The sequence below is a fragment of the Equus asinus genome, chromosome 2, assembly GCF_041296235.1.
Source record: "Equus asinus isolate D_3611 breed Donkey chromosome 2, EquAss-T2T_v2, whole genome shotgun sequence".
Classification (NCBI taxonomy): Eukaryota; Metazoa; Chordata; class Mammalia; order Perissodactyla; family Equidae; genus Equus; species Equus asinus.
Genome location: NC_091791.1, coordinates 163,148,372 through 163,159,603, shown reverse-complemented (window position 1 = coordinate 163,159,603; position 11,232 = coordinate 163,148,372). Strand labels below are relative to the sequence as shown.

The 11,232-nt window shown below is 35.2% G+C and overlaps 1 pseudogene; it reads left to right on the top strand.

Moving 5' to 3' along the window:
- The first annotated feature begins 9,056 nt into the window (after positions 1–9,056).
- Positions 9,057–9,966, top strand: LOC106833344 (olfactory receptor 4K15-like; annotated as a pseudogene).
- Positions 9,967–11,232: the final 1,266 nt, after the last annotated feature.

Here is an 11,232-nt window from a genome sequence, read left to right as displayed (position 1 = left end):
CTTTAATTTGTAAGAGCTGTTATAAGTCAATAAGTAAATGGCCAACAAGCTAGTCAAAAAATTAGCAAAGTGTTTGAGTAGGTATTTTATTATTAATGCAAAGCAAGTGACTCTTGAACATATCAATAAATGATAAAACTATCGTATAAGAAAATGCAAGTATAAGTACAGTGAAATTCCTTTATTCACCTACATAATTGGCGAATATTCAAAAGTTTGATAGTAAATGTGTTTATAAGAGTTGGATAAAATAGGAGACCTCAAACATTGTTATTATATCTCTAAGTTGGTAGAATATATGGAGGGAAATTTTCGATATCTATTAAAATTTTAAAACTTTGAATTGACAATTATGCTTCTATTATTTTTTACAGATATATCTACACATGTATAAAACAAAATATGTACATAATATTTATGCAATCATTGATGTGAAAAATAAAATATTGACAAAACATCTAAACATTAAAACCTAAGTGTCCATCAATGTGGACTCCTGAAATATGCTATTGGTACATCCATAAAATAGAATACTATACAGTTATTAAAAAATAATTAGGTACTATTTGGTGCTTTGATTAATTTACAATGAAAAGAAGTGCCCCAGAAGAAGGGGGAACTAAAGAACACTTTATTGTGGATTTTTGGGTTGGAAGGTTTGTCAGAATTTAACCCAGACTCCTCACTTTCACTGAGGTAATTCAATCCTAGAGATTAAAGTGGCCTGTCCAAATGACTCAATGAATTAGTGACAGAGGCAGGATTCACTTACACCTCTCAGTCTTTCCTTCTAGCAAGTTGTTGGACTATAGAATTGTAGATCTGTGTACAGGTTGCTGTTTTAGTAGGTGTTTCACGAATATAGAGACTTTGAAAAGAATGCACAAGTTGAGGATGCATTACAATTGATGTTAGAGCCAAAGATTTTTCAAACTTTATACTTAGGATTTTCCAGAGAACAGATTTATTATAATTTGATGATAGATTACTCCAGATATAGATGCTTTGTATTTGTATAATGATTTTTTTAAAGATTTTTTCCTCTACAACACAATACATTGTGTTTTGATTTTATAGTCTAAGCAAATGCCCTCTACTCGGCTCATAGGTCTGATCTAGGTGGTGTTGCTTCCTTAAATATTCTTAGGAGAAGAATAAGACTAAACCAACACAAGTCATGATTGATTTTATTGCAGGTCACATGTAATCAGTCACATCCTCTATATTGACCAAAACAATGCTTTATTTCTGATATGAACTTTAGAATGGATCTAAACTTATAATGGCCACTTTTTGAATGTCTAACAAGTACCAAAGACATTCAGGGTCACATTTGGTCATAGTGGCATTATGTGGCAGAGAGTGTACCTTATCCCTTTTTTGTAGATGATGAAACTGAGAAGCTCAGTGGGAACCTGTATGTCTAACAGCCATTTCCTATTCATTACAGCACCACAAGTGAAAGCAGACTCAGAAGTGGAGACCTTGCTCTCTTCTCTTGATTTTATAAAGTCTTGCTCTGAGATCAACAAAATTGCAGCAGCAACTAGAAATCCATAAGACCGAAAAGGCCTATGAAAGCTAAAAGCAAATATCAAAAAGTCTAACCATCAAAGTAAATATTCTTTACTACAAGAGGACATCTTGGGTTGTCACTCAAAGTCCGTTAGTTACCAATTTTAAATGCTTAAATTATTAAAGCCATTTTGTTAAAAATTCAAGCAAGATATAATATTATAAAGCAAAAGTGCTGCCTCTACTCTCCACTCTCTACACCATTTTCAGAAGTAATTGCCAAAATTTTTACATGTATCCTTCAAGAGATTTCCTTTGACTTTTCATATTCAGTCATATACGCACACATGCAAAATCACTTTTCAAGTGTTTGGTTTTTTTATGTAAATGGAAGTGTATTTTCTTTCAGCTTGTTTTCATAACAGTATGTTTTAGAAATATTCCCATGGTCAGTCATAGATCTGCTACATCTTTTTAACTCCTCCACAGTATTCTATCATTTATTTATCCATTTCCTTATTTACAGATATTTAGGTATTTCCCTTTTTTTTGCTATTGCAAACACTGCTACAGTGAACATCCTTATACATATTTTTTCACATAGAATATATGCAAAGATATGTGTATTTTATATCTTACTAACTACTACTATCATATCACTCCCTAAATGAGATAGACCAATTTACACACCCAGCAATAGCATATGAGGGCAGCCATTTTCTCCCATTCTTGCCAAAACTAAATATTGCAACTGTAGGGTACCCAGCCTCTAATGACCCTAGTATTCTGGTTTTCGTGCATTTGTGTTCTCCCTTGCACATTAAATTAGAGATGGTTTCTGTGTCCAAAAGAATATGATGAAAGTGACCATGTGGTGTTTATGAGGCTTGGTCAGAAAAAATGGCTTTGTTCTCTTGGAGTTCTCACTCTGGGTAATGTTAGTCACTATGCCATGAGGACACTCAAGTGAGTCTATAGAGATGAACTGAAGCTTTCTTCCAACCTACAGAACCAACTGCTGGCCATAAAAGTGTATTTTCCAGACACAGTCAAACCTTCGATGATTGTAGCTTCATGAGAATGAGACACTGGAACTGTCCAGACAACCACTACTGAATTCTTAATGTACAGAAACTGTGAGAGATAATAAAATACTTTTTAAGATGAAAAAAAGAAAAAAATTAGAGAGTTCTTTATGTGCTGATAGGAATTATTTCCACAAGGTGTTCATATATGAGAATATCAGCATGCGTAATCATGTGCAAAACATGCTACCATTTGTGTTTAGTGACATAAACATATACGATGTATTACATGTATTACATGGCAGAGATTTCGAATATAAGGAGCAACCGTCTATAAAAGTCTTAGAAGAATTAAATGAGGAATCTAGGGACCAGCAGCAGGAACCTACTACCCTTAGCTTGAAGGGACAAGAGAAGAGAATGGGAATTTGTGACAGCTGGAGCCGTGGAGGGACCACAAGGTATTCAGTAGACAAGTCAGTAATTACTGCCAGAATTTCAGCAATGTGGCAAGGAGGAGAAGTGAAGAAATATCCAGACCACTCTCTCCTTCCCTGTAATGTCCTGCCATTACTGTCCGCTCTCCAATCTCAATAAAAGCCAGAGGCAAAAAAGCCCAGATAATGTAGTCCATGAAGTTTAGCCTACATGTGAACAGATCAGAAAAGGGTATAAAATGAAGCAAATGGGAGAAAAAATCAGAACAGCAAGAGTGTTGAATGAGGGATAATGAAGTGAGGACAGTGATGCAAGTAGCTCTCTCATGAATCTTGTGTATAAACAAGAAGAGAAAAAATTATTGTTGGGAGAGGATTCATTACACAAGCAAGGTACTTAAATAGAGAAAATGACAAGACTCTAGACTTCAGATAATACTTTTGGCTTTAATAGGATAGAATGAGTTTATCGAGTGCATACCATATTCTAAAACCCATATAAAAATCCAAATGTCCTGTTTTAAAATGCGAGATGACGATCAAAGCCATTTTCGGCACATTCTCCCCCCACCATCACATAGGCCCACAATCGTTAAATATCTTCAGCACATTCCATTAGTGTGGCCCAGGGTTTGCCGGTTCAGATCCTGGGTGCAGACTTATGCACTGCTTGTCAAGCCACACTGTGGCAAGTGTCCTGCATATAAAGTAGAGGAAGATGGGCATGGATGTTGGCTCAGGACCAGTCTTCCTCAGGAAAAAGAGGCAGATTGGTGCCAAATGTTAGGTCAGGGCTAATATTCCTCAAAAAAATATTTAAAAATTAAAAAATTAAAAATAAAAAAATAAATAAAATCAGAAATGAAACAGGAGAAGTTACAACAGATACCACAGAAATACAAAGGATTATAAGAAACTCCTAGGAAAAGTTATATGCCAATTAATTGGATAACCTAGAAGAAGTGTATAAGTTCTTAGAATTACACAACCTCCAGAAAATGAATCAAGAAGAAATAGGGACTATGAATAGACCAATCACAAGCAAAGAAATTGAAACAGTGAGCACAGACATCCCCAAAACAAAAGTCCAGGACCAGATAGCTTCTCTGGTGAATTCTACCAAATATTCAAGGAAGATTTAACAACTATCCTTAAACTCTTCCCCAAAATTGAAGAAGATGGAATAAATTCAAACTCATTTTACAAGGCCAACATTACCCTGATAACAAAACCAGGACAACACAAAAAAGGAAAATTACCAGCCAATGTTGATGATGAACATAGATGCAAAAGTCCTCAGCAAAATATTCACGAACTGAATACAAAAATACGTTAACAGAATCTTATAACACAAGCAAGTGGGATTTATTCCAGGGATGCAGGGGAGGTTCAACAACCAAAAATCAATCAATGTGATAATCTATATAAATAAAATGAAGAATAAATGTCACATGATCATCTCAATAGATGCATAGAAAGCATTTGCAAGATCCAAACATCCATTTATGATAAAAACTCTGAATAAAATGGGCATGGAAGGAAAGTACCTCAACATACCAAAGGCCATATATGACAAACCCACAGCCAACATTATGCTCAATGGTGAAAAGCTGAAAGCCATTCCTGTGAGAACGGGCACAAGACAAGAATGCCTATTATCACCACTCTTATTCAACATGGTACTGGAAGTTTTAGCCAGAACAATTAGGCTCTGGTACATAGTTGTATATTCTAGTTGCAGTTCTTTCTGGTTGTGCTCTGTGGGACACTGCCTCAGCATGATTTTATGAGTGGTGCCATCTCTGCACCTAGGATCTGAAACAGCAAAACCCTGGGCTGCCGAAGTGGAGTGTGCAAACTTAACCACCGGGCCACAGGGCAGGGCCCCTATCCCCAGACTTTAAAATCTGCTCCTACCAGGAGAAATAACATTCTTCAGCATCCGTTGGATGGGGACAAATATAGGGAACCCATGTCTTTCCAGACTTATACTTTGAAGTATTGTTGTCCTTAGTACATAGCTATGAGAAAAGCCATCACAATAGTTAGAAGCTAATTAGTGATTTGATGTCACTGGACTGTAGTGACCAAGAGACCCAAAAGAGAGTTGTGATAGCAGAAATCACCTTCATTAGGGCTAATTACATAAGAGAGAGTTCGTTTGCTCACAAGATTTATAGGGCATCACCTTGAGGATTTCACAAAACGGACAAAGCAGCAGGACTAATGGAAATGCTTCGACCTGTTGGAGAAAATGTAACAGAGTGGAAAGAAAAGCAATGAGTGATTTTGTTGGCTAGTCCTTTCTGCCTCAGGAGAGATTTAGAACAAGGCCACTGGGAGTGTCAAAAATTAATGAGGAGCCATTTTGTGCCTCTTTGTACTATATAGCAGTGCAAACGTCTTGGTATTTTAACAGTTCTAGAGGAGCCATATGCCTGGTTTCAAAGGCAAGGATTCTGGGGTACGGCAGTGACAGGTGTTTTACAGTAGAAACACTGCATCCTACATAAGGAAATTCCAGTGAAGGGACTTCAAGTAATTTTGAAAAAATTTGAACTTTTTAGTCCAAATTTTTAGAAAAAGTGGTCTGCCAGGATATTTCACTAAATAAAAGGCTTCTGGTCTTAGGAGGAATTACATTATTCCTTTGTGAGAAGAAGGAGCTAAAGGTAATATGATTTTAAATTGTGTGTTTTTCTCTCTACTATATATCCAATTACCTACTGATCATCTCCACTTCAAATCCATTATGTACAATACTTAACTCATCATCTTATGTATATTTGACACATAATGAATGTTTAAAAAAATTAATGAATGTACTCCCCTAGGAGTATGTATCTTCTTGTTAGTTCCCGAAGCAAGAAATCTGAGAGCCAAAGTTGCATGTCCCTTACCTTCAAATGCAGCCAATCAATAGGACTTACCTTTAACTATCTCTGAATCTGCTCAGTTCTCTTTGTCCAACCCTTCTCTTCCATTGCAGGCATCCAATTTATCTCATAAAGGTGGCATCCTTGACCAGATTCTTTAATATTTCCAGAGATAATTTATGGCTATATAAGTAAATAAAGTAAATACATACATGTATTTAGAAAAAATGCTGGTGAGTGAAGCACTGATTTTCTCCTCTTCTGAGGTTATTCTACATCAAGGACAGAATATAAAAGGATAAAGAAAGAATTTTCTTCTTATTATCCCATAGAATTTTGATGCTAGTGTGATACTAGAAATCAACTAATTCAACATCCTAAGTGTATAGATATATTGAAAGAGCTCTTGAGGAGTTAGTTGCTTGACTCAGATTGCACTGTCCAGTTAGAGACATGTCTACGTTAATCCCTTGTCTAATGTCCTTCCTAGTCTACCCTGATGCTTTTTCCACAAGTTGGGACATTTTCAATTTATGATTAGAGCTAAGCTGATTCTTCATCTCTTCCCAGATACATGAGTTTAGAGCACTTTTTGGCCAATACTTCCCAGTACCCTCCCTTGATATCTGTTCCTTCTACTACGCTTTTCATGTAGATAATCTCTAAAAATCTTTAATTTTGAATTTATTTTCTCCTTAAGATCTCCTGCTGGGTGATGTAACACATTCAAATGACGTTACACCTTTATAAGAAGGAACCCTAAGTATACAGCTCTAATTTTAAGGTTCCAAAATGTATCATAAGTCACCACTGAACCACAAATTTAATATCTGAAAAAGTAACATATTTTCCCTAAATTTTCCTTTACAGTAAATAGTGACTCTGCTAATTTCATCATAATCATGCTCTGAAACATCCAGGCTCAAATCATCAACATGATAGGTGATGTTTACTTCTCTAATATCCCTATATTTACTTCTCAAATCTATTTTAGTAAGTGGTATCTGTAGACTGCACTGTGTTCACCACCAAAGTCTGGTTTCCATCTGTCACAATACATATGCAACCCTTGATCCCTTCCACCCAACTCCTGCTCCCTTCTCCTCTGGTAACCACCAAACTATTCTCCTTATTTATGTTTTTGTTTGTTCATCTTCACAAAACAAGCCCTGAGAAGCTAAATGAATTGCTCAGTGACATACAGCTGCCCACTGACAGGACTGTGATCTTAAAATAGATTTTTTTTATTCTAATAGCTTTATGTTTTCTCTATAGTATAGTAATTTCATTTGGTGTAAAAAAACAGACCATTTTATCTAACAAGGAATGTGCTAGGCTGTAAGGGGAAATGACGATCCACTAACTTCTCTAAATGAACAAGGGATTATGAACATTAGTAAATGATCTTCAGAGAGGTAAGTTATAAACCTAACTACTTTATCACCAATGCCTAGCACAGTGGCCTGAGAAAAGCAGCCATTTACTTATGTACACAGTAAATGAACTACAAAATAATGCATTTATATTAGAAGTGAAGGATGTATATTCAGAGTATATTTAGTTAGAGTTCCTGTTGCTCATCACTTTGATTAAATCAATTTGCCCAACATTTTCCTCCATGGAAAATAGGGTACTTTCTTTTTATGGGAATCTCAAGAAGTCAATGACAATGGAAGAATACAGCTTTGTAGAAGATTCATTGGGAGGATGATTCTTGTAATGACTTTCTCGCATACTTGGATTAGGTATTTTAATAATAATATGTGAATTAATATTTGGTGGGTTTTGTAGATAGTTGGAGATTTGAAATACAGGGGTGAGTCCCTGAGTTTGGTTCCTAGGCATTAAAATTATTCATCATATGCCCTGTTGCTATGCATAAACTCCTCAGTGAAACTCAAGGAGACTCTAGGCTATTTGAATTGTGATCTAAGAAGATGTTAACTTTAAGCATTGCAGGTGATTAAAAATCAATAAACTAAAAGACACTCTCACCCCAGACCTGTAGAGAAAGATTCTCAAAAGCAGATACTTCTTTACATTTCACCTTTTATTCTTCTTATCCACCACACAGATTTTCTAAGCTCTAGATAGCTTGTAAAAGTAAAAATAACATAAAAAGAAGAAAGTCTGGATAAAATAGAATGTAGAATAACCCAGTAAAAGGGAAAAACATTTTTCTCATGAGCTGAATTTCTTATGATAAATACTCTTATGCAATATAACTATACTTTTTAAAAGCCCCACCAAATCAAATCAAATATCAATCATAATTCCATAATATGTCTATGGTTACTAACACCAAAGACTGAGTTTAAAGAAGCTTAGCATCTTCAGGGAATATTTGAAAGAAAAAAGCGCACTAGATTCCTTCATGTGACGGAACTCCATGCAAAGCTGAATCACAGCTCCAGGAAGAGTGCCAATAAGCTCTCAGTGTTTCATTTCTTCTGTGGTTTTGTATTTCACTTTATATAATTTGTAACTGGATAGAGAAGTGGATGAGACCTAACCGCTCAAGGCAAGGATTCTTCATATGAGCTCTCTCACGTGGTATAATGCTGTCTCTTTCTCTCTGTTTTAATTTTTATAAATATATAACACACACAAAAGTGCGCAAAGCAGAATTGCACATCTTCATACATTTTCACAAAGTGAGCCACATCAAGAAACAGAACATTACCAGCAATTCAGAGCTCCTTTCTGTCTTCTTGCCTTTATTCCTCTTCAAGGATAACTATTCTTGGAGCTTTTTTTAACACTATAGATTAGTTTTGCCTACTTTTGAAATTTATCTAAACAGCTTCCTACACTACACACTCTTTTTTTCTAAGGTTTTGGTCAACATTAAGTCTGTAAAATTATCTTGCTCTGTGTTCGACATTCAAGAAAATTGTTATAACATTTATTGTAGAAAAACGATTTAGATATTTTCTCTGTAGATTTGTACAGTGAATTTCTGTAATGTCAAAAAATAACTTTTCAAGTATTCAATTTCATTTGTAAATTAGTTTATTACATTTCTTAAATTATGTAGTTGGATATGCCATTGGTGGAACATCTTGACATCTCTCCCCTTCATTATTTACTAATGTTGTTATGCTGTCTATATAATTTTTAATAATGCATGAAAACTCAAGCACATAAATGTAAGAAGAAATTAGAATCCATAGGGACTGAAGTGGAATCGGGAAATCAAACCCATGCTCTGTTCATTAATTGATCCTGTTTCTCTCCTATTCAGGTTACTGAAGATAGGTTCATTCCAAAGTCAATGAATGAAACAAATCATTCTTGAGTGACCAAATTTGTGTTGCTTGTACTCTCTAATTCTCAGGAGCTCCAGCCTTTCTTATTTGTCATATTTTCACTACTTTACCTAACAATACTGCTGGCCAACTTTCTCATTATCCTCAATGTGAACTCAGTGATGCTCAGCTTCATAACCCCATGTACTTTCTACTTGCAAACCTCTCTTTTATAGATACTCATGTTGCCTCTTTTGCTACTCCAAAAATGATTGCAAACTTTCTGGTTGGGTGCAAGACTATTTCTTTTGATGTCTGCCTGGCCCATATTTTCTTTGTTCACTTTTACACTGGTAGTGAAATTGTTCTCCTTGTGTCCATGGCTTATGACCATTATGTTGCTATATACCAACATCTCCACTATTTGACAATCATGAGCCACCATGTATGTATTATTCTCATTCTCATCTCCCAATTTGTGGGCTTCATCCATACTACTAGCCCATGGGCATTTACTGTTAACTTGCCATTTTGTGATCTGAATCAGGTAGACTGTTTTTTCTGTGACCTCCCTCTAGTGACAAAGCTGGCCTGCATAAACACTTATGCTGTCAGCCTACTAAGAGTTGCAGACAGTGGCTTTCTTTCTATGAGTTCCTTCCTCCTCTTGGTTGTCTCTTACACTATGATACTTATCACAGCTAAGAATCCCTCCTCTGCCAGTGTGGCAAAGGCCAACTCCACATCGATTGCTCACATCTCAGTGGTCATATTATTCTTTGGACCATTCATCTTTCTATGTGTGATTATGTGGATATTTGCTGTTCAGGAGACAACTTTCCTTTCCTTTCAGGTAAATAACTGATAACACTATGAGATTCCTCTCACCACTGAATAATGAAGCCTGTTTATTTTGACCTATGGTATATGGTATATGGTATATGGTATAGTTGTGGTAAATTGCTCTTCCTAAATTCAACACTGACAGGATTTTAGGTCCAAAAAAAAAAAAAAGAAAACAAGAAAAGAAACATAATTACCTCTGGAATTTGCCTGTATCTTTTTTACTTCTATTACCTAACTGATATTTCTGTAAAATTTGAAAGTAAATTTTAAAATAAAGTTCTTAATTTCAAGGAGTTGAGGGAAGGGGTAATATTATGTCATGTTTAAGAATTTGATTCTAAATCCAGTTCCTGGTTGCAGTCCCCATTCAACCACTTACTATCTGTATTGCCTTGAGAAGGTCCTGGATATCTCTAACTTCAGTGAAACTACAAATGGTTGTGAAGAGTCAATGAAGTAGTGTGGAACAAGCAATAAGCAAATTGTTGGATCAGAATCACAGCTTAGAAAAGTTGGAGATACTCTTTTCAATATGCTACATATACCCAATCCATTTTCTTTTTTTGTTTACAAAAAAAATCATTTTATTGAGGTATGATTGGCCTAAAAAGTTGTACATATTTAAAGCATACAACTAGATGTTTGGAGATAAGTGTACATCCCATCCATGAAATCATCACCCTTTTACCCCCAGGGATGTCTTTCTGGTGAAGGAGCTGAATGGGGAGCAGACCAGCTGCTTTAATTCCTTTCTCTCACACACTGATAAGCAAATTATTTGCTGCAACATGGCTACCACCAAAATAGTGTTTGGGGAGCTTTTACTTCAAAATAGTTATTTGGAACTTGCATATGATTCCTGTCTTAACAAATTCCTGTTAAAATAACCAAATAAATTCAAAAGTTGAAAAAATCATGTTCACTGAAAAATAATAGTATAAATACCCATAGACATAACTTTTATGACCTTGTATTTTGGAAGAGTTTTTTTTACATATGATGCCAAAAGCACATGTGACAAATTAAAAAAGTAGATAAATTGAAATTTGTCAAAATTCAAAACTTCAAAGAACATGTTCAAGAAAGTAAAAAGGCAACTTATAGACTGGAAGAAAATATTTGCAAATTTTATATCTGATAAGAGGCTTATATTCAAAGTATATTAATATCTTCTGCAACTCAACGATAAAAAGACAAATAACCCAATTTAAAAATGGTTGAAGGGTTTGACTATATGTTTCTCCAACTAAGACATACAAATGGCTAATAAACACATGAAAAGATG